Raw genomic sequence first — 16,507 nt, 5'->3', positions numbered from 1 at the left:
AAACATGGAAGCAACTTAAGTGTCTGCCAACTGATGAATGAATAAAGATGTGGTGTATTTACACAATAAAACATTATTCAAGTGTGAGAAAGAAGGAAGTATTGTCATTTGTGACAACATGGATGGACCTTGAGGGCATTACGCTAAGCAAAATAAGTAAGACAAATACTGCATGGTGTCACTTATATGTGGAATCTAAAACAGAAAAAAAAAAAAAAAAACCAAACCATCAAACTCATAGAAACAGCGAGTAAGAAAGTGGTTGCCAGGGGCTGCGGGTGGGAGCAGGGATATAGGCAGAGGTTGGTAAAACGGTACAAACTTTGAGCTGTTAGAGGAATAAGGTCTGAGGATGTAATGTATGACATGGTGACCACAGTTGATAACACTGTATTGCAGAATTGAAATTTGCTGAAAGTAGAGGGCTTCCCTCGTGGCTCAGTGGTAAAGAACCTGCCTGCCAATGCAGGAAGTCCCTGGGTTGGGAAGGTGCCCTGAAAAAGGACATGGGAACCCACTCCAGTATCCTTGCCTGGGAAATCCCATGGACAGAGGAGTCTGGAGGACTATAGTCCATGGGGTTGCAAAAGAGTCAGACAGACTTCATGCCTAAACAACAACAACAGAGAGAATAGAATTTAAATATTCTCAACAAAAAAAGAAAGGATTATTAATATATGAAATGATGGATGTGTTAACAAATGGAGAGAATCCTTTCACAGTGTACACGTGTCATCTCTATGTACACTTGCAACATCTTACAATTGTGTATGTCAGTTATAGCTTCCATAAAGTTGAAATTTAAAAATGTTAATTATAGTTATGTTCGGGATTTCCCTGGTGGTTCAGATGGTAAAGCATCTGTCTACAGTTCAGGAGACCCTGGTTTGATCCCTGGGTTGGGAAGATCCCCTGGAGAAGGAAATGGCAACCCACTCCAGGACTGTTGCCTGGAAAATCCCATGGACAGAGGAACCTGGTAGGCTACAGTCCATGGGGTTGCAAAGAGTTGGACACGACTGAACGAATTCACTTCACAGTTATGTTCAATGTAAAAAAACAAAAGAACCATATTTTTTAAAAATTTGAACTTTGAAAAATTTCCTCCGTTTTCAAAATTAAAAAAACATTATTTATCAAAGTATAACTGATTTACAATATAGTGCTAATTTCTGCTGTACAGCAATATGACTGAGTTATATACATATATACATTCTTTTTAATATTGTTTTCTATTATGGTTTATCCTGGGGTATTAAATATAATTCCCTCTGCTATCAAGTAGGATCTTGTTGTTTATTCATAAATTTCCTCCTATTTTTATTTTTAAACCTTTCATTTTAATTTTTATACACTGATATCACAAGTTAGCTGATATAAAAGGAAATTAAATAATCTAGTTTAATTTTGTATATATCATATGCAGACTTTAAGTGGAAGCAAACATTAAATGCTGTGGTAGTAGTAAAGAAGTATAATTTTATGTGTTTTATTTTTTAAATTTCAACTTCTGAAAAGGACCTGGGATCAGTCATTTCAATTTTTGAGGTTAGGCTTTTGGGGAATAAGAGAAATGACTGCTCCAAGATCAAATAGTAACAAGTTGACAGTCAAAACTGACTTAGCTCTCCTGACAGTGAAGAAAAGGCATCTCCTTTTAAGACATCTTCAAATGTAATTGAAATCAAGCTGCTTCCCCTCAACACATTACAATTAATTATAATAGAGTACATTAGGCATAGTGCCTGAGTCCTGAATCCTACCTACATGGCAGGGGCTACCAGATAAACATACATGTACCTCCTACATCTGAGGAGGTGTGATAGATTCTGTAGGTAAAACACAGACCTGGTTGATGAATAAGTAAGGACTGTTAACAGAGGACCATAGATTTATTCTTCTAGAACTAACATGGAGATAATGCTTGCTTATAACAAGGATTTCTTTCACCCAACTACTACACAAGCCTAAATAGACAGCTTTATTTAGGCTTAAGCCTAAATCAATAACTATTGCTTTTTTATTTTTTTTTAAGAAAACCTCAGAATTTTAAGTTAATATTTATTTGGACGTATTTCCATGGCAATGTTATTTTATGAAATAACTACCTTTAAATAATCTGCTTATTGTTAATTGACTATTAAAGAGTCACATTTTTTCTTTTGATTGAACACACCTGCTTCCTGAACACCTGAAATAATGTTTGCATAACTTAGCAAGGGCAAAAAGCCTGCTGTATACTGCCAGCAGTAGTACAAACCTGTGTTGTCCGACACGACTGAAGTGACTTAGCAGCAGCAGATATGACATGGTAAAACTCTATTTGCTACTCTATCTGGGATTTGAATTTGGGGGGTGCTGGTGGTGGTAAGAACTTTGCTCTAATTTGGTCACTTAACATTTAAATAATATTTCTCTTACAAAGTTTATTTAGAATGAAAATGTATTGCAAATCAGTTCACAAACATCTTAAGATAATTGGACTAATTTGCGAAAATCCAAGAAAGAAAATAAAGAGGCCACTGAAGGAAAATACTGCCTCTGAAGAAATCCTGAATTTATTAAAAGTTGAAACTTGGTATTTTTGCTGAAGAGTGGGTAGTTTATGACACTATTCATTGGAGCCAAAGAAAATAGATAATAAAGACAGATATCTTCTATTTTCATTGTTAAAATTATTGACTTCTTATATCCAAATGTAATATTCAGAGTGCAAAAGTAGTTCACTAGATCTTTAGCAAGAAATCTGGCAAAATGCTTCATGACATCTCTATGTACTAATGTGAAAGTGTTAGATGGAATTACAGATGAATTAAAAATCATTTTCAGGAGCACCCTTCCCCAGCTGTGTGTGTTCAACATTTTTATTTTTTGGGAAAATAACTAGTATGTTTATCAGTTCCACAGAAGGCATATACCCAAGAGAGGACTAGGTAACAAGTAGAAAGACAGATTATCTTAACAGGCTGAGTTAAACTTTAACAGGGATAAATAAAAAGTCTTGTAACTCAGCTACACCAAATTATTTCATGATAAGGTTGAAAAGATTGATTTCTCAAAACTTTATCGGAAATATGTATGCAAGCTTTAGTGGGCTGCGAGCTCAGTGTGACACAGGGGTTTAAAAATGTGATTGTATCAATATAAAAATGAGCAGTGGTTGAAAAAATCAAGGAAGATTATGATCTCACTTTTACACTCACGTTGGCACCTCATTGGCCTCAGTTTTTTTTAAAATGTCATTCTTTTGGTTTTGTCCATGAGCCAGCCTGCTGTGGATGTGAGTGTCTCCCCAGATTTTAGAGGCTAGCCCTGAATGCTGAAGGGAAGTGGAGAAGCCTCTGAGTGATTCGGTGGAAAGTGCTGTCATCTGAGTGTTAGCAGCCATAAGAAAATTATCGACAGTGCCCTGATTTGTTTTGTTTTTTCATCTCAGGGAAGTCATCTCAGTGGCTTTTAGGATTAATACTCTTAAATTATTCACACTGAGGCTTTGCACTGACAGGGAGAAGAATAACAGTCGTAACTCAAAGTTTCAGTATCCCTTAGGATGCACCTGAATTTAAGAAACATGATATCCAAGTGTTCCCCGGTGGCTCAGACTGTAAAGAATCCTCCTGCAGGGTAGGAGACCCGGGTTTGAACCCTGGGTTGGGAAGATACCCTGGAGAAGGGAATGGCAACCCACTGCTGTATTACGTCCAAATGCAACTATTTCTCAGTGCTGGGTTTTTAACGGTTTGGTTTACAACTCTCATCAGGAAGGATATAAATAACCCCATCCTAGAACTAAGGGCTTTAATAATTCTGCATTATACAACAAAACTGGAGTTGATATCTGTTCCTCTTTTGCTCAACAAGATGCCAACTCAAATGACCTCACTTGTAGGTCTTAACCAAGTCACATGTTCCCAGCATTCTTCACTTTTTAATACCTAATATAGTCCTTCATACCCTGCCACTATTTAAAGCTAAAACTTTCACTCAACCTACCAAAAATAGGCAAAGAAAACAGCATACAAATTTATACTTAAATTAAACATTGGCAAACAGTGAAAATTATTTGAACAAAGATTGTGCCCTTTCATGACACCTTGGACACACTCGCTACATCAAGAAATGACTGGAATACTCTTTAAGATGATTGTTGAACATATTTTAACATATACAGTTAAAGCCTTATTTGATCTGCTCCTTGTTAGTCTTCCCTCCCCGCTTTTATCTATGGGGAGAAGTTCTCTACTTTCTTCGTTTTGAGTTTTGGCTGCTCTTTGAAAAGCAGAAAAGACTTCATGTTGGCTTCCCAACGGCCTGAGGATTCAGGGCAGGCTGGGTTCCCCTCCAGGGTAAGCTGTGGCATGGGGTCATGATCTTAAAAACCCACCCTGGGCTTTTTGTGCCCATCATGTGGACTCTGCTGTGAACTCCATCAGGTTCACAGATAGCGACTGTATCTGCAGTGAACATCCCATGACCAAAACCTGACACTCCCTGACTTCAGCATCATTTCTTCTCTATTAATGGAGAGCAGAAGCATTCCCTCATTTCTCCTGCAACACTGGAGACCTAAAAACTGTGTTATGATCACATGCTGTCATAGTGATTCTAGCAAATGTAGTTGAGGAGAGCGATCACATTTCTGTTTTCTAATGTGAACTCATTCAGTTGGGATGTTGCCTGTCTGCCCTTCCTATGTCAGGGTGAGAAATGGAGCCCATCATATTATAATTCACGTCGGGTTGTACACCTCAAACTTACAAAATGCTGTATGTCAATTATAACTCAATTAAAAAAAGAGAGAAAATATAGCTCATATTTCCTCAAGTCAGGAGGGAGCCAAAGATAATGGGTGGATCAGAAAGTTAGCAACTTTCCACTTTGTGGGAGGGACAACTTCAGAAATATATTAATACATATACTGTCATCAGCCGCTAGGAAGTGGCAGAGTCAGGATTCAACAATCCATGTTTCAGGGAACCTTCAGGTACATGTTCTTTAACATTCCCTCAAGGTCTTCCTTGTATGAAAGTAAGTGTCAGTAGTTAGTCTTCTGTGCCTATATCTGCTTGGGCAAATCTCTGCAGTTCTTGTTGCCTGAGTGTTTTAACTTATAAAATGAAAGGCTTGTTTTAAAATGCAAAAGCACATAAGGTCCTTCCATGGTCTGAAATTTTCCTAAATCCAAAAAAGGTATAGTTAGTTAATTTATATGTATTGAATGGTACAATCCAGTATCCTTACTAACATGATTGTATATGATATAAAGCAGAATCTTCTTGGAAGTCAGTATTTTAATGACTCATTTACACATTAAAATTCAGAAAAAAAGATTTTGAAAGATCTGTATTTCTAGTAGCATCAGTATGTGACAGATACATATTAGTGCGAGTCTGAGCTCGCCCATGGCTGCTGTCCTCTAGCTGCCCCGTTTACGTAAGTCCAGGAATGAGGTCCATAGCACTCTTTCTATATGGCATGTCTTCCCATATTACCTCAAGTGCCTTTCAGTGGAGATGATCAATTTTAAGATTTCATGTGGCCTAAAACAATATCCATTTTATAAATGTACATCCAAAACAATTTGTATAAAAATAAAGTTCAGTCAATAAATTATCATCACCTTTTTAAAGCTTTTTCCATTACGGGTGGTGTGATGGTGTCAGGGACATTGGGAGTGACAAGGATCATTGATTTTGGGGGTTTTCTATTAGAGTTTGCAGTGGAAAAAACAGATAAGTCAAGAATGTGGTTTCAAATTCCAAATGTTACATTATTTTGCATATCTTGTATTTCCAAGAGTAAAGTCTGTTGACCTTTGAGGAAACAAAAGGCTGAAAGATCTCAGCACATTGTGTTCCAAACTAGTATTTTTATTACATTTTCTTAGTGGCTGAATCAGTCATGTCAGCGCTTGCTAAATTATAATAGCATGTGAAGTACAGTGTTATTTCACATGATTTTTCATGTGGATGATTGCTATTATATGCTTTGGTTACTGTGGAAGTTTGACATCAGGCTCACAAACAAATTACCAAAGTCTTATGACCCACAGAAATTTCAAATCAGCCTGTTCCTCTTTTCAGAAGCTTTGGAATTAGACTGTTTACTTAGCATAAGTTATGATTTTAGGATATTTGGTTATTTATATGGCAACTGTATGATACACATGTTATTGAGTTATAGTTGACTAAGAAAGAAAATTAACTTAAGGAGAAGGATGAATTAGCAAATGTTTGTGAAGAAACAATTTATTTCCTTCAAAAACGTAGATTAACTTTAGGTCCAGGAAATAATGCCAAAAAATGGGTTCTTTATTTTAATAAACACATAAGAATGACTTGTGCATGTGACATCAATTAACATGTACTAAATGTTTCAAAAAAGGCTTATTTTATGTCGAGTAGGTATTTATGCTAGCATTTTCTTTAAGAACCTAGCTTTTAATATCATCAAAAGTAAATGGCAGCCTAGACCCTCATCCAATTATTCTCATTTGTAAATTGATACATCTAAGTAACATTTCAAATATACTTTATTTCCCACTTCATGCTGGGTTCATGATTATTTCCCTCTCCCCAAACCTCACCCCATTTTTTAGCATTTCTTAACTCAGAGAATGTCTCCATGCATTCATTATTCAATGCATTAATTCATTAATCAAAAAATTTGAAAGCAGGCATTGTATAAGCAGAACTTGGGGGGAACCTTGACCATTCCCTGTCTCTCAACTGTATGTGTTTGACATTTAGCCCTGGAAAGGACAGTATGCCTCTGTCACAGCCCCACAGGAAGAGATTTGGGTATGAGAGGATAAGCATTTTTAGCTCTCTGAACTTTCTGTGGGCCAAATACAGGTAAAGCGTATAAAAGCGCCCCTCTGACTTCAGCCTGTATGACACACTCCAGGCACATCCACACCTGCAGATTTCGATGCTGAAGGTATCACTGCTTGCCCCGCCAGCCCAGTGGTGGCAGCTCTCAGATGCACTTGTCACATCTCTCCACATCTTTGCATCGCTCTACACGGCAGTCAGAGGATACGCATCTTCCCAATCGCCTTGCTCATCTTCATCCGCCTTTAAGGGGCCCCTGTGCGCGCATGCTAAATCGCTTCAGTCGTGTCCGACTCTTTGCAACCCCATGGACTGTGGCCCACCAGGCTCCTCTGTCCACGGAATTCTCTAGGCAGGAATACTGGAGTGGGTGGCCATGCCCTCCTCCAGGGAATCTGCCTGACCCAGGGATCGAACCTGTGTCTCTTACATCTTCTGCATTGGCAGGTGGGTTCTTTACCATTAGCGCCACCTGGGAAGACCCCTTAAGATGCCCAGGCTTCCTCTATGCCTTGACACTAAGTGCACAGTCTGGGCACTTGGTGGCTCTCAGGGAATCAGATAATGATCTTAAGGCAGAGACAACTTGGATGCTCCCTTCCTAGAGAAGATGTTCCTACATGAAGAGCAAAATGCTCATGGACCAGTAACGCAGCATCCTCAGCAATGTATGGACATTCTGGCAAGCGACGTGTCACATGTCTTCCTTTAAGTTTACATATGTCGATTTTTGCTATGGTCTCTTTTGTTTCTTTAGCATTTATTTCTGCCCTAATTTTTAAGATTTCTTTCCTTCTACTAACTCTGGGGTTCTCCAATTCTTCTTTTTCTAGTTGCTTTAGTTGTAGAGTTAGGTTATTTATTTGACTTTTTTCTTGTTTCTTGAGGTATGCCTGTATTGCTATGAACTTTCCTCTTAGCACTGCTTTTATAGTGTCCCACAGGTTTTGGGTTGTTGTGTTTTCATTTTCATTAGTTTCTATGCATATTTTGATTTCTTTTTTGATTTCTTCTGTGATTTGTTGGTTATTCAGAAGTGTGTTGTTCAACCTCCATATGTTGGAATTTTTAGTAGTTTTTCTCCTGTAATTGAGATCTAATCTTAATGCATTATGGTCAGAAAAGATGCTTGGAATGATTTCGATTTTTTTGAATTTATCAAGTTTAGATTTATGGCCCAGGATGTGATCTATCCTGGAGAAGGTTCCATGAGCACTTGAAAAAAAGGTGAAATTCATTGTTTTGGGGTGAAATGTCCTATAGATATCAATTAGGTCTAATTGATCTAATGTATCATTTAAAGTTTGCGTTTCTTTGTTAATTTTCTGTTTAGTTGATCTGTCCATAGGTGTGAGTGGAGTATTAAAGTCTCCCACTATTATTGTGTTATTGTTGATTTCCCCTTTCATACTTGTTAGCATTTGTCTTACATATTGCGGTGCTCCTATATTGGGTGCATATATATTTATAATTGTTATATCTTCTTCTTGGATTGATCCTTTGATCATTATGTAATGGCCTTCTTTGTCTCTTTTCACAGCCTTTGTTTTAAAGTATATTTTATCAGATATGAGTATTGCCACTCCTGCTTTCTTTTGGTCTCTATTTGCGTGGTATATCTTTTTCCAGCCTTTCACTTTCAGTCTGTATGTGTCCCTTGTTTGAAAGGATAAATAAAATTGACAAACCACTAGCCAGACTCATCAAGAAGCAAAGAGAGAAAAATCAAATCAATAAAATTAGAAATGAAAATGGAGAGATCACAACAGACAACACAGAAATACAAAGGATCATAAGAGACTACTATCAGCAGTTGTATGCCAATAAAATGGACAACGTGGAAGAAATGGACAAATTCTTAGAAAAGTACAATTTTCCAAAACTGAACCAGGAAGAAATAGAAAATCTTAACAGACCCATCACAAGCACGGAAATTGAAACTGTAATCAGAAATCTTCCAGCAAACAAAAGCCCAGGTCCAGACGGCTTCACAGCTGAATTCTACCAAAAATTTAGAGAAGAGCTAACACCTATCCTACTCAAACTCTTCCAGAAAATTGCAGTGGAAGGTAAACTTCCAAACTCATTCTATGAGGCCACCATCACCCTAATACCAAAACCTGACAGAGATGTCACAAAAAAAGAAAACTACAGGCCAATATCACTGATGAACATAGATGCAAAAATCCTCAACAAAATTCTAGCAATCAGAATCCAACAACACATTAAAAAGATCATACACCATGACCAAGTGGGCTTTATCCCAGGGATGCAAGGATTCTTCAATATCCGCAAATCAATCAATGTAATTCACCACATTAACAAATTGAAAAATAAAAACCATATGATGATCTCAATAGATGCAGAGAAGGCCTTTGACAAAATTCAACATCCATTTATGATAAAAACTCTCCAGAAAGCAGGAATAGAAGGAACATACCTCAACATAATAAAAGCTATATATGACAAACCCACAGCAAACATTATCCTTAATGGTGAAAAATTGAAAGCATTTCCCCTAAAGTCAGGAACAAGACAAGGGTGTCCACTTTCACCGCTACTATTCAACATAGTTCTGGAAGTTTTGGCCACAGCAATCAGAGCAGAAAAAGAAATAAAAGGAATCCAAATTGGAAAAGAAGAAGTAAAACTCTCACTGTTTGCAGATGACATGATCCTCTACATGGAAAACCCTAAAGACTCCACCAGAAAATTACTAGAGCTCATCAATGAATATAGTAAAGTTGCAGGATATAAAATCAACACTCAGAAATCCCTTGCATTCTTATACACTAATAATGAGAAAGTAGAAAAAGAAATTAAGGAAACAATTCCATTCACCATTGCAACGAAAAGAATAAAATACTTAGGAATATATCTACCCAAAGAAACTAAAGACCTATATATAGAAAACTATAAAACACTGATGAAAGAAATCAAAGAGGACACTAATAGATGGAGAAATATACCATGTTCATGGATCGGAAGAATCAATATAGTGACAATGAGTATACTACCCAAAGCAATTTACAAATTCAATGCAATCCCTATCAAGCTACCAGCCATATTTTTCACAGGACTAGAGCAAATAATTTCAAGATTTGTATGGAAATACAAAAAACCTCGAATTGCCAAAGCAATCTTGAGAAAGAAGAATGGAACTGGAGGAATCAACTTGCCTGACTTCAGGCTCTACTACAAAGCCACAGTCATCAAAACAGTATGGTACTGGCACAAAGACAGACATATAGATCAATGGAACAAAATAGAAAGCCCAGAGATAAATCCACACACATATGGACACCTTATCTTTGACAAAGGAGGCAAGAATATACAGTGGAGTAAAGACAATCTCTTTAACAAGTGGTGCTGGGAAAACTGGTCAACCACTTGTAAAAGAATGAAACTAGATCACTTTCTAACACCACACACAAAAATAAACTCAAAATGGATTAAAGATCTAAATGTAAGACCAGAAACTATAAAACTCCTAGAGGAGAACATAGGCAAAACACTCTCAGACATAAATCACAGCAGGATCCTCTATGATCCACCTCCCAGAATTCTGGAAATAAAAGCAAAAATAAACAAATGGGATCTGATTAAAATTAAAAGCTTCTGCACAACAAAGGAAACTATAAGCAAGGTGAAAAGACAGCCTTCTGAATGGGAGAAAATAATAGCAAATGAAGCAACTGACAAACAACTAATCTCAAAAATATACAAGCAACTTATGCAGCTCAATTCCAGAAAAATAAACGACCCAATCAAAAAATGGGCCAAAGAACTAAATAGACATTTCTCCAAAGAAGACATACGGATGGCTAACAAACACATGAAAAGATGCTCAACATCACTCATTATCAGAGAAATGCAAATCAAAACCACAATGAGGTACCACTTCACACCAGTCAGAATGGCTGCGATCCAAAAATCTGCAAGCAATAAATGCTGGTGAGGGTGTGGAGAAAAGGGAACCCTCCTACACTGTTGGTGGGAATGCAAACTAGTACAGCCACTATGGAGAACAGTGTGGAGATTCCTTAAAAAATTGCAAATAGAACTACCTTATGACCCAGCAATCCCACTGCTGGGCATACACACCAAGGAAACCAGAATTGAAAGAGACACATGTACCCCCATGTTCATCGCAGCACTGTTTATAATAGCCAGGACATGGAAACAACCTAGATGTCCATCAGCAGATGAATGGATAAGAAAGCTTTGGTACATGTACACAATGGAGTATTACTCAGCCATTAAAAAGAATTCATTTGAATCAGTTCTGATGAGATGGATGAAACTGGAGCCAATTATACAGAGTGAAGTAAGCCAGAAAGAAAAACACCAATACAGTATACTAACACATATATATGGAATTTAGAAAGATAGCAATGACGACCCTGTATGCAAGACAGGAAAAAGGACACAGCTGTGTATAATGGACTTTTGGACTCAGAGGGAGAGGGAGAGGGTGGGATGATTTGGGAGAATGGCATTCTATCATGTATACTATCATGTAAGAATTGAATCGCCAGTCTATGTCTGACGCAGGATACAGCATGCTTGGGGCTGGTGCATGGGTATGACCCACAGAGATGTTATGGGGAGGGAGGTGGGAGGGGGTTTCATGTTTGGGAACACATGTAAGAATTAAAGATTTTAAAATTAAATTAAAAAAAATTAATTAAAAAAATAAAAAATAAAATAAAAAATAAACAGATTAAAAAAAAGTTTACATATGTCACTGCACAGCAACTCATAATAAATTTACTGGGTCAAGAAAGGCTATTGCCATAAATATACATAAAATATCAGAGACAGGAAGCACAAATAGCATTTGATTCCTTTGCCAGCACCAAAACCATCATCAGAGCCACCCTCCATGGCTCCATTAAGCTCTTGTTCATCCTGATTCTGAAGGTTTATTATCAAGAGGAAGAATGAGCCATCAGATGGATGAGTCATATTTTAGTTATAATCACAGGAACATTCAAAAATGAAATCATTTTATTCAGCTGAACAAATCTTATAAAAAGTAAATTACTTCATTTACCTTTGGCAAAAAGACTAGTTTAGCTATTTTGAGTTCTCCCTGGAATTATCTCACCCATTCTTTCCACCCTGTGTGACACCTGCTTCCATCTCTCCCCTTTCCCAGTGCTTCCCTGGTCACACCAATAAAACAGGAAAAAAGCAGGAAATGTGGTGCTGAAAACCTTAACATCATCAAGGCAGGCGGGAAAAGGCCCCACAATCAGCAGTCTTTTAAAAGCGTGCATCTTTCAAAGAAGCAAATACTTTCAAGACAGTTTAATATTTTCATCTTTATTGTTGCTTTTTTATGCCATCTTTTAAAATCTGAACTGGAACATTATTTCTGGATTTCCAAGCTTCAGCTGTCTCTCTGTCTATCTCTACATGTGTTTGAGTATACATGCTTCTCCCCTCACTCCAAATTCTTCTTACTCCAAATTTTCAAGATGGAGTAAAAGTGTTTTCCCCTATATTTACTGTTTAAGTTCTTTCCCACACAATGGCATGATACCTGTATTTTTTATTATGGCTGTTAGTTTCCAGCACTTGAGTTGTTTTTGTTTCAGTCTTTATTTTCTGTGCAAGATACACAGCTGCTTCTGTGCTGTGGGAGCCCTCGTCTTACGAGTTATGGGCTTTGCGTTGCGCGTTAGCGATGAATGTTAATGGCAAAGTGAGCATCACCAGTCTGCTGCCCACACTGTGTGGGAGGCAAGAAGGTCTGGCAGTGGAGGTACAGAGAGACCATGTACCTGATGGGGCCGGAAGAAACCAAGCTCTTCGGGTAAACGCTGAGGGACCATAACAGATGCAAAACTGAGTCACAGCTCTATTCGTAAATTGCACAGAAATCTATCCCAAACATAACAAGGATCCTACTAATTAGACATTTGGAACTATTTTAAAACCAATGTAATGCCTTCTACAATGAGATAGAATTATGTAACAGATCTCAACAACTTTTTATTACAGATATTTTGCTTCTCAAGTTCAGGTAGAGCAGTTCACAGAAATATACAGGTCTGACCAGCGTTTCCGGGCACATGGTCTCTTGCTGTGCAGCCTCGTCCAGGTGAGCCCTAAGGGTCAAACACCTGCTAACGTGGCAGAGTGGGGCAGCGCATCGCTGGTGTCCTTCCACCCTTGTTCCGTGTTTTTACTGCCATCGTCTTTTCGTATTATTTTTTTGTTTGTTTGTTAGTTTCATCACAGTTGGGTTTATACTGAGCCCAAGCAAAATTCCCAAACTTAATGTTGGGCTTTAGGCAGTCATCCTTAAAACAGTGGCAGAGTAAAACATGAATGTGTTTGAAAGAGAGACTGGGTAACTTAAAATTACAACTATTTGAAGATTCATAAATTGACTTCCCAAGCCCCTGACTGTCCTCAGCGTGCCAGGCTTGGAACATCACCTGCCTGCTGGCCGTGTCCACCTGGATGTCCACCAGGCATGTCACCCACCCTCTCCTCCCTTCACTTCTCCGTAAACAGCATCACCATTTCAGTTGCTCAGACCAACAGCAGTGCCATGATATTTGACTTAGATTTTCTCTTATATCCCTGCCCCTCATTTATGAGCAGATTCTACTATCTCTGCCTTCAGAGTATGTCCAGAATCCAAATGCTTTCATTGCCTTCTCCACTACGGCCTTTCACTTTAGTCTAAGAACTATTTCAGGAGGCTTGCAACTGGTCTCCTTTCGTCTGCATTCTGCTGTCCCCAGAGTGTTCAGAATGATCTCTCTAAAAGCTGAGCGCTATCACTCAGTCCCCTCGTGGAAACCCTTCAGGGCATCTGGGCTCCCATGCTTACCGTAGTCTACAGGGTCCTCGGGGTCCTGGGCCCTCACTCGACCTCAGGCTTCATGCTGCCCCTCCCTCCCTGCTTGTTCTGCTCCAGGCTTGCAGACCTCCTCCCTGTGAATACATAGGCCAAGGTCACATGGTCCCAGGTCTTTGCCTTTGCCTGGAACACTCCCTTTGTATCTGCAGCTCTCTCCTTTAGCCCTTCGTGTCTAAGTTCAAACACCCCGTTGTCAGAGACAGCTTTCCTAACCATCCGTTACAGAATTCCCCCTCCATGTTTCCTTTACCCTTTGCAAGCTTTTCTCATCAGAACCCTTCTTATCATCCCTCACCTTATGTTTGTTTATTATCTCTTTCCCACCCCAAGAACATAAGCTCAGAAGACCAGGGACTTTTCTCAGGAGAATGTGATTCAGAGGCAGGAAGTTCAGTCATGGGGTGGAGCCTCCCGGGCAGTTCCACCAACACACCGGCCTCCTGTGGCTCCACCCAGGGTAGTGCCAGGAAGTGATGAGTGCTACCAATTCCTGAAATCAACACCCCCCACCTCCCTTTATAGTTAATGCAGAGACAGTCAAACGTTACCACTTAGGCAACAGTGGGAACTTTTGCTGTTATGAACTGGAGTACAAGAAAAAGAGTGGATCAGATCAGTGTTTTATAATTGGATCAATAGAAACTCTAATCATTATGATTTGCTAATTGCTCCACTGTCATGCTGCAGCATTCAACACATCAATACTGCCGTATGTTCATTCTGAGCACCATTATTTGCCTTTGTTGTCTTCTCATGTGAAACTAGACAAACAGTCACCAATCAAGTTTGGACTCTGATCACGGGCATTGGTTCCAAGCAATGCTGACGCAGTTCAGTGAAATTTGGAATCAGTACCACTACTTGTGATCGTAACTTTAAGTCTAAATGGGACAGGTAGCTACCACCTATCGTAAGTATAATGAAAAAATTACATCCTTGGTGGGAAGAACCTTCATTATTTAATTGGCTGTATGGTGGATGTTCTATCTTACATTATCAAAACATCAAGTTTTGTTAAGATCTCGAGTGTGAGGTTTTGACTTCTAAAAAGAACACATTAAAATTTTTAACAGGTTGTCTTTCATTTATTTCTAAAGGAGTATCCCGAATAATGGGAGGGGCCGACAGGCTAGACTGTAGTTTATTTTTGGGCAGTGTCTTACAAGTGAGCCTCCAAGAACCCCATAGCTAGACCACAGATTCTATACTTGGTCTAGACATGGTTCATATCAGGTCAGATTGGAGTTTCATGGATACGCTAAGCTGGTGTCATGTGGAATGATGGCAGATTGTACAAGCTTAGTGTTTATTTAAATTTGCTTTAGGTCTTTTCCTCATTTGCACACAGAATGTATCCTTAAATATGACAGAGATATGTTTTATAACAGCAATAAGCAATACTATCTTGCTACCTGTGTATTTTGAATGATTTTAGGTTTTCACTTACGTCAGCTTCAGAACATATCTATGACAAGGTAAGGAGTTGTGTTTCTGGACTACAAGTTAAAGGCTTATAAGCCACTGTCAAAAAAAGAAAATCTACTTTACAGTGGCAGTTTTCAAGGAAGGTTTTAGGAAATAAGGTTTTCTGGTATGTATACATGAATTCTTGGAAATAAAAACAAATGTACTTAATCATTAGCTTTACTCTACTTTTGGAAAGCATGGCTGTATAATTTGTCTAAATAGAACAGTAGTAAAAGGAAGTGTCTTTAATATTTATGCTGACATAACAGGCATAAATTGGAATTATCCCAGATAATAAGGCAAAAAAGGGACTTAACAAAATTCATTCTATTTTAATATTAACATAGTTAATATTATTCTCCAGCAATTTATAGAATTTAGTATTATTCTCCAGCAGTTTATAGCTTTTTTCTCTAAGAAATATCCCTGCATTCCAAGAAAAAGATAACGAAGTTAAGAAAAGGCATATAACAAGGTCAAAGGGACAGATATAAAACAAAATAAAATAACTTTTCAGATTAAATAAGAAAAATTATAATTTAGCCCCCCTCAAAAAATGGGACTGAAATGTTAAAATCAGGAAAAACTTTGGTAAAGTTAATTCTACTTTTTCCATAGACCTAACTTAGCAGGATTAAAAGACACTCCTTATACTTCAAAAATCTTTTTGATAAATGTAGATGAGACACCATTTTATATAATGAGTAGAAAATTTCTGGGGATCAATAATTTGAACTATACAGACTGAAAATGTAGACAGAATTAGAATCCTCACAAGTATGCATGAGTGACAGTCCCATTCATGTTTCCCTCTTGACTTTAAATGGCTTGAAAGACAGAGATCATAAATAATAAATGAAAAATACCACATGCTCAACAGATAAATAATAAATACTGACCACCCATTAAATGTTTTTAGAATCTCTAACAGAATATTTTAAAAAGAAGGCTGTTCATGCTCACTGCACAGTGTTCCATAATGTAACTCTACTGGAAGGCTTGGGACTAAAGTTGATTACATATTTTTGTCTGGTCAGAACAGGAATACTTTTCCGTACAGAAAGCACAGCAAGAAACCTAAAAGATAACAGTCCTCTTCTTTTTTACCAAATAAAAATGGACATAATTTCTACCTCAGAGGATTTCATGGAAAAGGCTGGAAATAGACATAATTTCTGTATCAGAGGATTTCATGGAAAAGGCATGTTAGAACTAATGCTTATGATCTGAATTATGGGCATTTTCAAGAACTGTATCATCATTACCTTTTTCCCTTGGTTTCCAGACAGAGCTGGGATTGGCGAATGAGAATGCCTGCTGCTGGGGC

At 38.0% G+C, this 16,507-nt stretch overlaps 1 protein-coding gene across 2 annotated transcripts in view; it reads right to left on the bottom strand.

The window, feature by feature from the left end:
• Positions 1 to 16,507, bottom strand: part of SORBS2 (sorbin and SH3 domain containing 2) — a 212,567-nt gene that overhangs the window by 110,730 nt on the left and 85,330 nt on the right. The gene's annotated exons all lie outside the window — the stretch shown is intronic.

This window comes from Capricornis sumatraensis, chromosome 4 (genome assembly GCF_032405125.1).
Source record: "Capricornis sumatraensis isolate serow.1 chromosome 4, serow.2, whole genome shotgun sequence".
Classification (NCBI taxonomy): domain Eukaryota; kingdom Metazoa; phylum Chordata; class Mammalia; order Artiodactyla; family Bovidae; genus Capricornis; species Capricornis sumatraensis.
The sequence above is the reverse complement of the archived record's forward strand: the minus strand, read 5'-3'. Positions and strand labels throughout refer to the sequence as shown.